The sequence below is a fragment of the Pinus tabuliformis genome, chromosome X (genome assembly GCF_031772625.1).
Source record: "Pinus tabuliformis cultivar Carrire ecotype Pingquan chromosome X, CPIR1, whole genome shotgun sequence".
In the NCBI taxonomy this organism is placed as follows: domain Eukaryota; kingdom Viridiplantae; phylum Streptophyta; class Pinopsida; order Pinales; family Pinaceae; genus Pinus; species Pinus tabuliformis.
Genome location: NC_142308.1, coordinates 732,836,465 through 732,844,513, shown reverse-complemented (window position 1 = coordinate 732,844,513; position 8,049 = coordinate 732,836,465).

The following is an 8,049-nucleotide window of genomic DNA, read 5'->3' as shown; positions in this document are numbered from 1 at the left end:
GATTTGGAACACATAATAAAACATTGAAATCAACATTATCTACTTGAGTTTTTCTAGACCCTATAACACTAAGAGATCTATCATCATAAACATTTGTTTGGTGTTACAATCATTAATAATAGAAAAGATGGCTTTATCCTTAACCATATAATAAAAGCCTCTAGACTCAATAAGGTACTCATCATAAGAAGAAGTGATATTGCATTGAAGGATAAAATAGAAGTAGAAAGTGCATGGTCATGAGAAGAAGTGTTAGAAGAAGAAGAATTGAGATTGACAATGTGCTTCTTCATTGCTTCTTTTAAGGCTTCCATCTTTTTAAAAAAATTACAATATAGATGATCATCTTTCCTTTAATAATTTCAATATCTATCTGTCTTCTTACTCTTATATTTCAGTCCCTTGTCACCATTCGTAGTAAAACGACCCTTGCTTTACTTTTTGTGAGGATGTTGCTTCTTTAGATGCATGATTTTATCCTTCTGCTAGGCCATTAATGCCTTAATAGATGTACCTGTAGTGCTAACCACTCCAATATGCAAGAGCTTTGTCTTGATATCTAATCATAGAGTCACAAAAATATTAAAGAGTGGGATATTTATATGAAACACATATAGCTTATCTAATGGCATAAAGGGTAGATACAAAGATATGATATGCAAGACCAAGCTTGGAAAAAATAACATTATGCATCAATCATCTTTAGATCAACTTGACAATATTTAAGATAATGTATACATGTTTTGAATTTAGATAAATAATCTTCAAAGCAAGAGAAATCATTAGGACGTAAAATTCATGATTTTATTTTCAACCCAATGAGACTAATCACATTAGGTTCAAAAAATATAAATTTTCAACTTTTCCTAGGGTATATCTATGCCACCAATTACTTGAATATAAAATTATAGGTAAAGAGAAATGGGCATTCTAATTAATCCACATTCTTCATCATTCTTATTATACCATTTGGATTTCTTATAAGAATCTACAGGGTTTTTTTCCTTTTTTAAGGCAATCCAGTATAATCCTTTACTTCTTAGTACATACTCCATGTGGGATTTCCATAAGAATTACTTGGTACCAATAATCAAAAGTTTACTTGGAGTGATCATGTTAAAATATGTAGGTCACTTAGATTCAGACACTAAAACTGATTATATGGATGAAAATATCTTGAAAAAATATGCAGGTTAAAAAAATGACAATGAAAACATACTTCAAATGTGAAAGTTATGTCATTTTAAAGTAAATGCATTAATGGTAACAAAGAGCCACATGGTAGGTAGAAGTTGATCTACATGGTGATGTATGTTTTTTATACACAAAATCCCTTTAATTCACTAACTTTTCTTATAATTTCACTTTTACAAATAAATTACTTTATGAAGTGATCCACTTTTATAAAACAAATGAGAATCACTTTTACAATGAAGTTATTTTATAAATGAGAGTTGCATGCAAAATTAATTTAAAAAAAAATAATATTAAAGTCACTTTATAATGATTCAATTTTATAATACAAGTGAAATACACTTTACAATAAAGTTATGAAATAATTTAGGTTTGGATGAAATTCTTCAAAAATTGACTAAAAATGATTTGAACTCAAGGCCTCTTACTAAATAAAGTAACTTTCATCCAAGCAAGTTAGTGCAAAACACATAACGATACTAATGAAAGAAGATATTGTTGTCATGGATTCACCTTGAAGTGTGTGCTTACCTAAAAAGGCATACTTATCCAAAAACAAACATCAATTTGAAAAATAATTCCAAGGCTCAAGACCATGGAGTTAGATCTCAGTTATATTGCTTGGAAAATGCAAGTTTTCTCTCTATGTTTTATTTACCAAGAACACATAGATCACATGGAAATAGTATATGTAGAAAGAATACACTTTTTGCTCTATTTCTGATTTATCGATATCACATAGATCTTAGGACAAAGAGAATAAGGAAATGAGAAAAAATAGCAAATTAGGATTAAAAATAGAAAAATGAAATATGAATTATGTAACAAATTTAGAAAAGGGATTATTCAAATTTGACACCTCTAGATCTTATGAAAAAATCCATATGTTAGTAAAACGAACACTTTTTCAGATGAAATGAAAGGCCTCTTAACTTAAAGAAACACTGCGAACACAAAGGAACAATTTTGGTAAGCCAAAAATGTACAAATATAGTAGATCTTGAAAATTCCACAACAAGGGTTCAAGATATTGATCAACAATGGGAGCAACTCTTCAAATGAGCTTTGATACTATGTTTTGGAAAACAAGATATTTCACATAGGACAAACACCTTAATAAACCACTCACAACCCCCTATCAAATATTATAACACTAATAATTTTATATGTTTTAAACCCTTTAAGAAGGAAACACTCCACGACCCCAACCAATGTGGCCAGTTGAGGCAATTTTATTAATGCAAAATAAAAATTTTACAATAGAGGTTCTCAAAATCAATCTTTAGAAATGATCCTCCATGCTCTTTAAATAGATATTATGAACCTATCATGTGTTAATACATTGATCAATAAATGTTAGTATTGAGGATAATATGCGTCATCAAATCGCTTTATGTCTAGAACATATCGTGACCATCGGATTACAATGCAACTAATGCATACTAAAAAAATACACAAAAAGTCATACTTTTACCTAAAGACACATTAGATAAAGTTGAAATCAAATAAATCCTAAGTGTATAAATATCCTAATAACTCTAGACATGTAGGTTTATCTATATTTATTTAAGGAGTCCTATCTCAAGATCAAACCTTAGCATAATGGCTACCTTTGGGATTGATTTATCTAGAGATTTTTAATGCTATTGCCTATAACTTTGAATAATCCCAAAGATTAATAATAAATGTGATAGACTAGTACCAATTTAGAAATTTCCTTTTTAACATTAAAATCCATTGTATAGTGGTTAATATATAAAACCTAGGGCCCCAGGAATGGGGGACCACTATGGAAAGTCAAATATTTGTCTTCCTTAAGATGAAACAAGAAGGTGATATAACCTCTTCCATAGAGGAAAATATTTATGGGTTCCTTTTTTAGAGGAATAAAATTTTCTTCTAAATAATGTTTAGGATCATTATGGCTCAACCATTTCCCTGTAAAATGTCCTACTCAGGGTTTCTTCGCAAATAGGAGAGCCTTACATTGTTTGGGTAGAAATTGTATTCTTGAATGTTAGTTCCAAAGTGTTTTCTAGTGTTTCCCCTTTTATGGAAGTCGCCATGATTAGGACTTGGAAATTGTAGTGACGTGCTATATATCTTATGAATTGTATCTTCCCACTACCCCTAATACTATGATGCTTGGTTGTGCTACTCACACTGAAGAATGAGATTACTAGGGTTTAAACTCTAGTTGTAGACACTAAGTTCTTGCAATCACCTCATATTCCACTCTATAATGAGATTAAATATTTCGTTGCAATGAGCCATAATTATTAGTGTTTAGTCTTAATGATGAAAAAAAATTGAAATTTTATCCACTTATCTGTTCAAAGAGTGCAATGCAAGCCTTAAATACTCATATACTAATTTTAGATGCCCATAAAAATATTATAAACTAAATAAGCTCTTATGAAAATTAAACCTTAAGTACTCATGAGAACTTCTTATTCCTCGTGAGTGGATCCAATTCCTTTCAATACTCAAATTTTAAATTTTACTAATTATTATAAAAATTACATAATATTAAAATATTCTCAAATTGAAAATTTTAAAAGTCTACTACCTCTCTAAATTAAAGAAATGCAAAAATACATTAATGTAATATTAATAAAGAAATAGAAAAATACATTAATGTAATATTAAGAATAATGGAAGGAAAATTTATTATTATTATTATTATTATTTAAAATTTATTTATATCGTAAGCATTAAATTTATTAATTTTATAATTTTTATAATTATATAAAAAGTCATTGAAAAGTCATTTTTCCCTTATTTGAAATATTTATTTAATAATATAATAAAAATAAATAAATTTTAAAGTAATAAAATTATTGATTTTTATTCATTAATTTATTAAAAGTAAATAAATTTTAAAGTAATAAAATTATTGATTTTTGATCTATTTATAATGAAGTTTTAATATTTTTAAATTTGATTTAAAAGGAATGCATAATTTCTTTAAAAAATTTAAATGGAGTAGATAATATTTTTATTAAAATAGATGGATATATGGCCATAGCCATTTACATGTTTCAAAGATATCCAAGACATGTATATTTGACATTGAGCATAGAGGCTCAATCCAAACCCTCAAGCAATTTCCCCATGACACAAAAATTCTAGTCCCTTTCCAAGTAAATTTTTCCCAAAAACCCCAAATATCCAGACACATTTACATTCCATTTTCACTAATTTCATTTTGATCTAGTCTCACTTCTCATTTTTCTTGGTGAAATACATTTTCCTTTCTTCCCAACTTGAGTCCAACCTGTATTTTCTGCAAATTCTAGGAGATTGTTCTTCGAAAAGTGTAAGATAATACTTGATCTTCCTCATCCATATGATCTTCCCAAGAAGTTTCCTTTTCAACAAAATTCCTTGTGGTTTCTAGAGGGGATCCATTTTCTATTAGGGATTACTGCTTTTCCACTAACAATGCATATGGGGAATCCTTACTGGCAACTGAAGGATCCACATTGGCATGTGATTTTCCTGATTATATTATGTTGTCGCAAATTCATTTTCTTTGGCAGAGTATTCTTCTTTCTTGTCTTTTGTTTCTTTCCTATCCTGAAGCTCTTCCTCTTTGAGTCTCATCTAATGGTCACCTTGCATTGCTTCCCACAATTTGGGCCTTTGGGGTTTTTTTCGATCTTTGTTATTCTGAAAATGATTGGGGCATTTTTTTAACTACATGCCCTGTTTTGTAGCATGCTCTACACTGAAATGAAATATTCTCATAGTTGAGCCTTTTAACCCAAACATAGTTTGGAGCTGTCAAATTAATCTCCGCGGAAAAATCCTTATTGAAGTCCATATCAACACAAATGCAATCATAAATAGTCTTGATTTTTTTTGTTTTTGTTTTAGGACAACAGTGATAAAAAATTCCTAGCGTGTTCCAAATGGAGGAAAGTGATGTAAGATTCCAAACCCATAAGGGAAGGTTTGGAAGCCTTATCCAGACTAGGACTGTGGATATTGATGCTATTACCAGATCAAAAGTGGGATTCCATGGCTACATGAGGAGAACAACACTACCCCAAAATCACAAACCAATTTCACATATGGCCTTATTTTCCTCCATTTTATCAAAAACCACAACAAAAAAACCCTGAGTAATATGGTAAATGTTCATTTTTTCCATCGAAAGGGGCTTCCAAGTATCAAAGATCCATTTATGTAGATCGACTAGCCTTGGATAGTAGCCATTAAACCTACAAACCAAATCATTCTCCCAATTGTTTTTCACAACATAATGCTTCCTCATCCACAAGAAAATTGAGCGAAGGAATTTCTTGAACCACCAGAAGACCAGAACCAAATTTCAACATAGAGATTTATGAAGTTGAAGATGAGCTAGCTTGATTGGTATCCATACCTACAAAAAACTTGTCTTTTTTGCGGAATCACAAGGATTTTCCATTGAACTATTTGCAGAAAATCCACGCAAACAAAGCAAATATAGGATGGTCAAGGAAAAAACCTAGCTGCTACAAGGGTTTCCAAAGCTCCTTACATCTTCCGACTTCTTAAGATTTAATTTAATAGTAATAATAGTTTAAAATATTACCTGATCATTTTAATTTTTAATTTAAAAAATCATATAATATTTTTTATTAAAATTTAAATAAATAATTTGATTTTTTATGTGATAATTCAAACATAAATAAAAATTATTTTCAAAATTAATTACTGAGATTCATCATAAGAATTCTTTCGATCAATTAGTACAGGAATGATTGGTGGTGAGAAATTATCTTTAGAACGACGAATTATCAAACTTGTAATATTAGAACCATTGTGCTATTCTGATCCATCTGACCATAACCAAAATTTTGGGGACAATGATCCACCCAACTATAGGCTCAAATACATTGTCTTTTTTTTACAATAGGACACCCTAAGTGCTTGCTGCCAATGAATCCCTCCTCCCCATAATTCTCCTATGAAAATAATGCATCACATCTTCCTTTTCATCCATTAAATAAAACAATTTGTTTCAATAATAGAAGATAAATATTTATCCATGTATTATCATGCAATTTATTTTTTTCCTTAAGTTTTTCTTAACTTAATTCCCATAATTGGTTCTTATTTTATTCTTTGACTTTTGATTTTTTTCCATAAATTTGTTCTTACTATTTTTTACACTTGTACCTTTTTATGAAATAGTTCCCTTTATTTATTTTTTATTAATTAATTATTATTCTCACTTTTATTATTATTATTATTAATTTGATAATATGGGGCATTACCTACTCTCCCTCTTCAAGAAAATTTGTCTCAAAGTTAATTTTAATAATATAACTTATGGTTATTTATTTATTTCTTCCCTCCTATCCAACACCCTTTGTTGTAACTAATATAAGGGACATCCAAGTGCCCATAACAAGCATCGAAAGTTACATCACAACATTGGGGGAAGCATGAGTACTCTCAAGCTCTTCTTTCCTAATTTTTGGAACTAGGATTAAGCCTCCATTGATCTATACTAAATCCCCAAGGCTCAAACCTCAACTGCCCCAAGGAAAGCATCCAGTTGTTACTCACATACCCTAGGCATATCGAAGGCTGAGCCAAGCTCCCTCCACAACTCCTACTAGGTAAAACCTAAGCATCAAATTCCCACACACAAATCCATCCCACTTATGGAATTCATCATCATAACTCCAATATCAAGCCCTTGACCATCTCAAGATGGTCCCATATCCCATTGGGAGTTATGATGAAAAATAAGCACTGACATAAGTAATTAATTGAGTTTTTCCAAAACACATAGGGTGTTACATATTCTTTCTCATAGGTATGGACTCCCATGAGATCATCAAATAATCTAGTGCTCGCAGCCCGTTGGTGGATTTCGTGTCAATTACCACCTGTAACACCCTCCTCCCACATCTACCCAAGCAATCGGCCAACCGGGGTAAACATGTGACGAGAGGCCACTATAATAAGATTCAACCTCCTTGGTGACTTTAAGGAAATGGAGTCGACGGAACATCACATATAATCATCCAACATCATCCAAATAACCTTCAGGAGACAAGTCAGCCACTTAGACTGCCTATCCCTGGGTCCTACTGCTATTTGAGAGACTTAAGGGTAGGATAACGCTCCCTAGACACTGCCCAAGCGAGTTAGTCTCAGCACTAATGCTAGCATTTCGAGATTTGAGCCACCTTTTTCGGCCCAAATCCCTGGACACTTCCCAAAATGGAATGATCACCTAGAATTAGTAAGCATGCAAGGAAATAATGATGCAAAAGCAATAATATGAACAAGATCATCACCAGACCCTACTAGCCACGATAGGCATTTCGTCAAACATATCGTTGACATGTAACCTGCAGGTGTAAATAACATAATTAAATGTAGGGATCTCATACTTATTTGAGAATCGCTATCAACCATTGTTCCCTCATGCAATTTGTTGTATTATCCTCCATTAACTCATAAACACATTATCCATTCATATACAAGTAAAAACATGATGAGAGCCATACGTAGCCATTGTCATGAAATGTGCATATAACTAGCATAATAGGAACAAAAATGAAATATACATATTAGCCATCAAATCCATAAATACATCAGTACCTTTACTCATGAAAATCAAGGGATTGGATTTCTCATTAATGAATGAAATGAACCAACCGAAGATGGGACTACCACATTCCACTCGACCGTAGATTGGCTGAGCCAAATCTCTCTTCAGCCATTCACCCTTGTGCCATATTACATGCATGAATGTGGGATCTCATAGAACACATCAATCAAAACTCATCCAGGGATTCTAGAGGCCATCCACCTCAACCCATCAAACAGTGATTCCACCTCATGGTC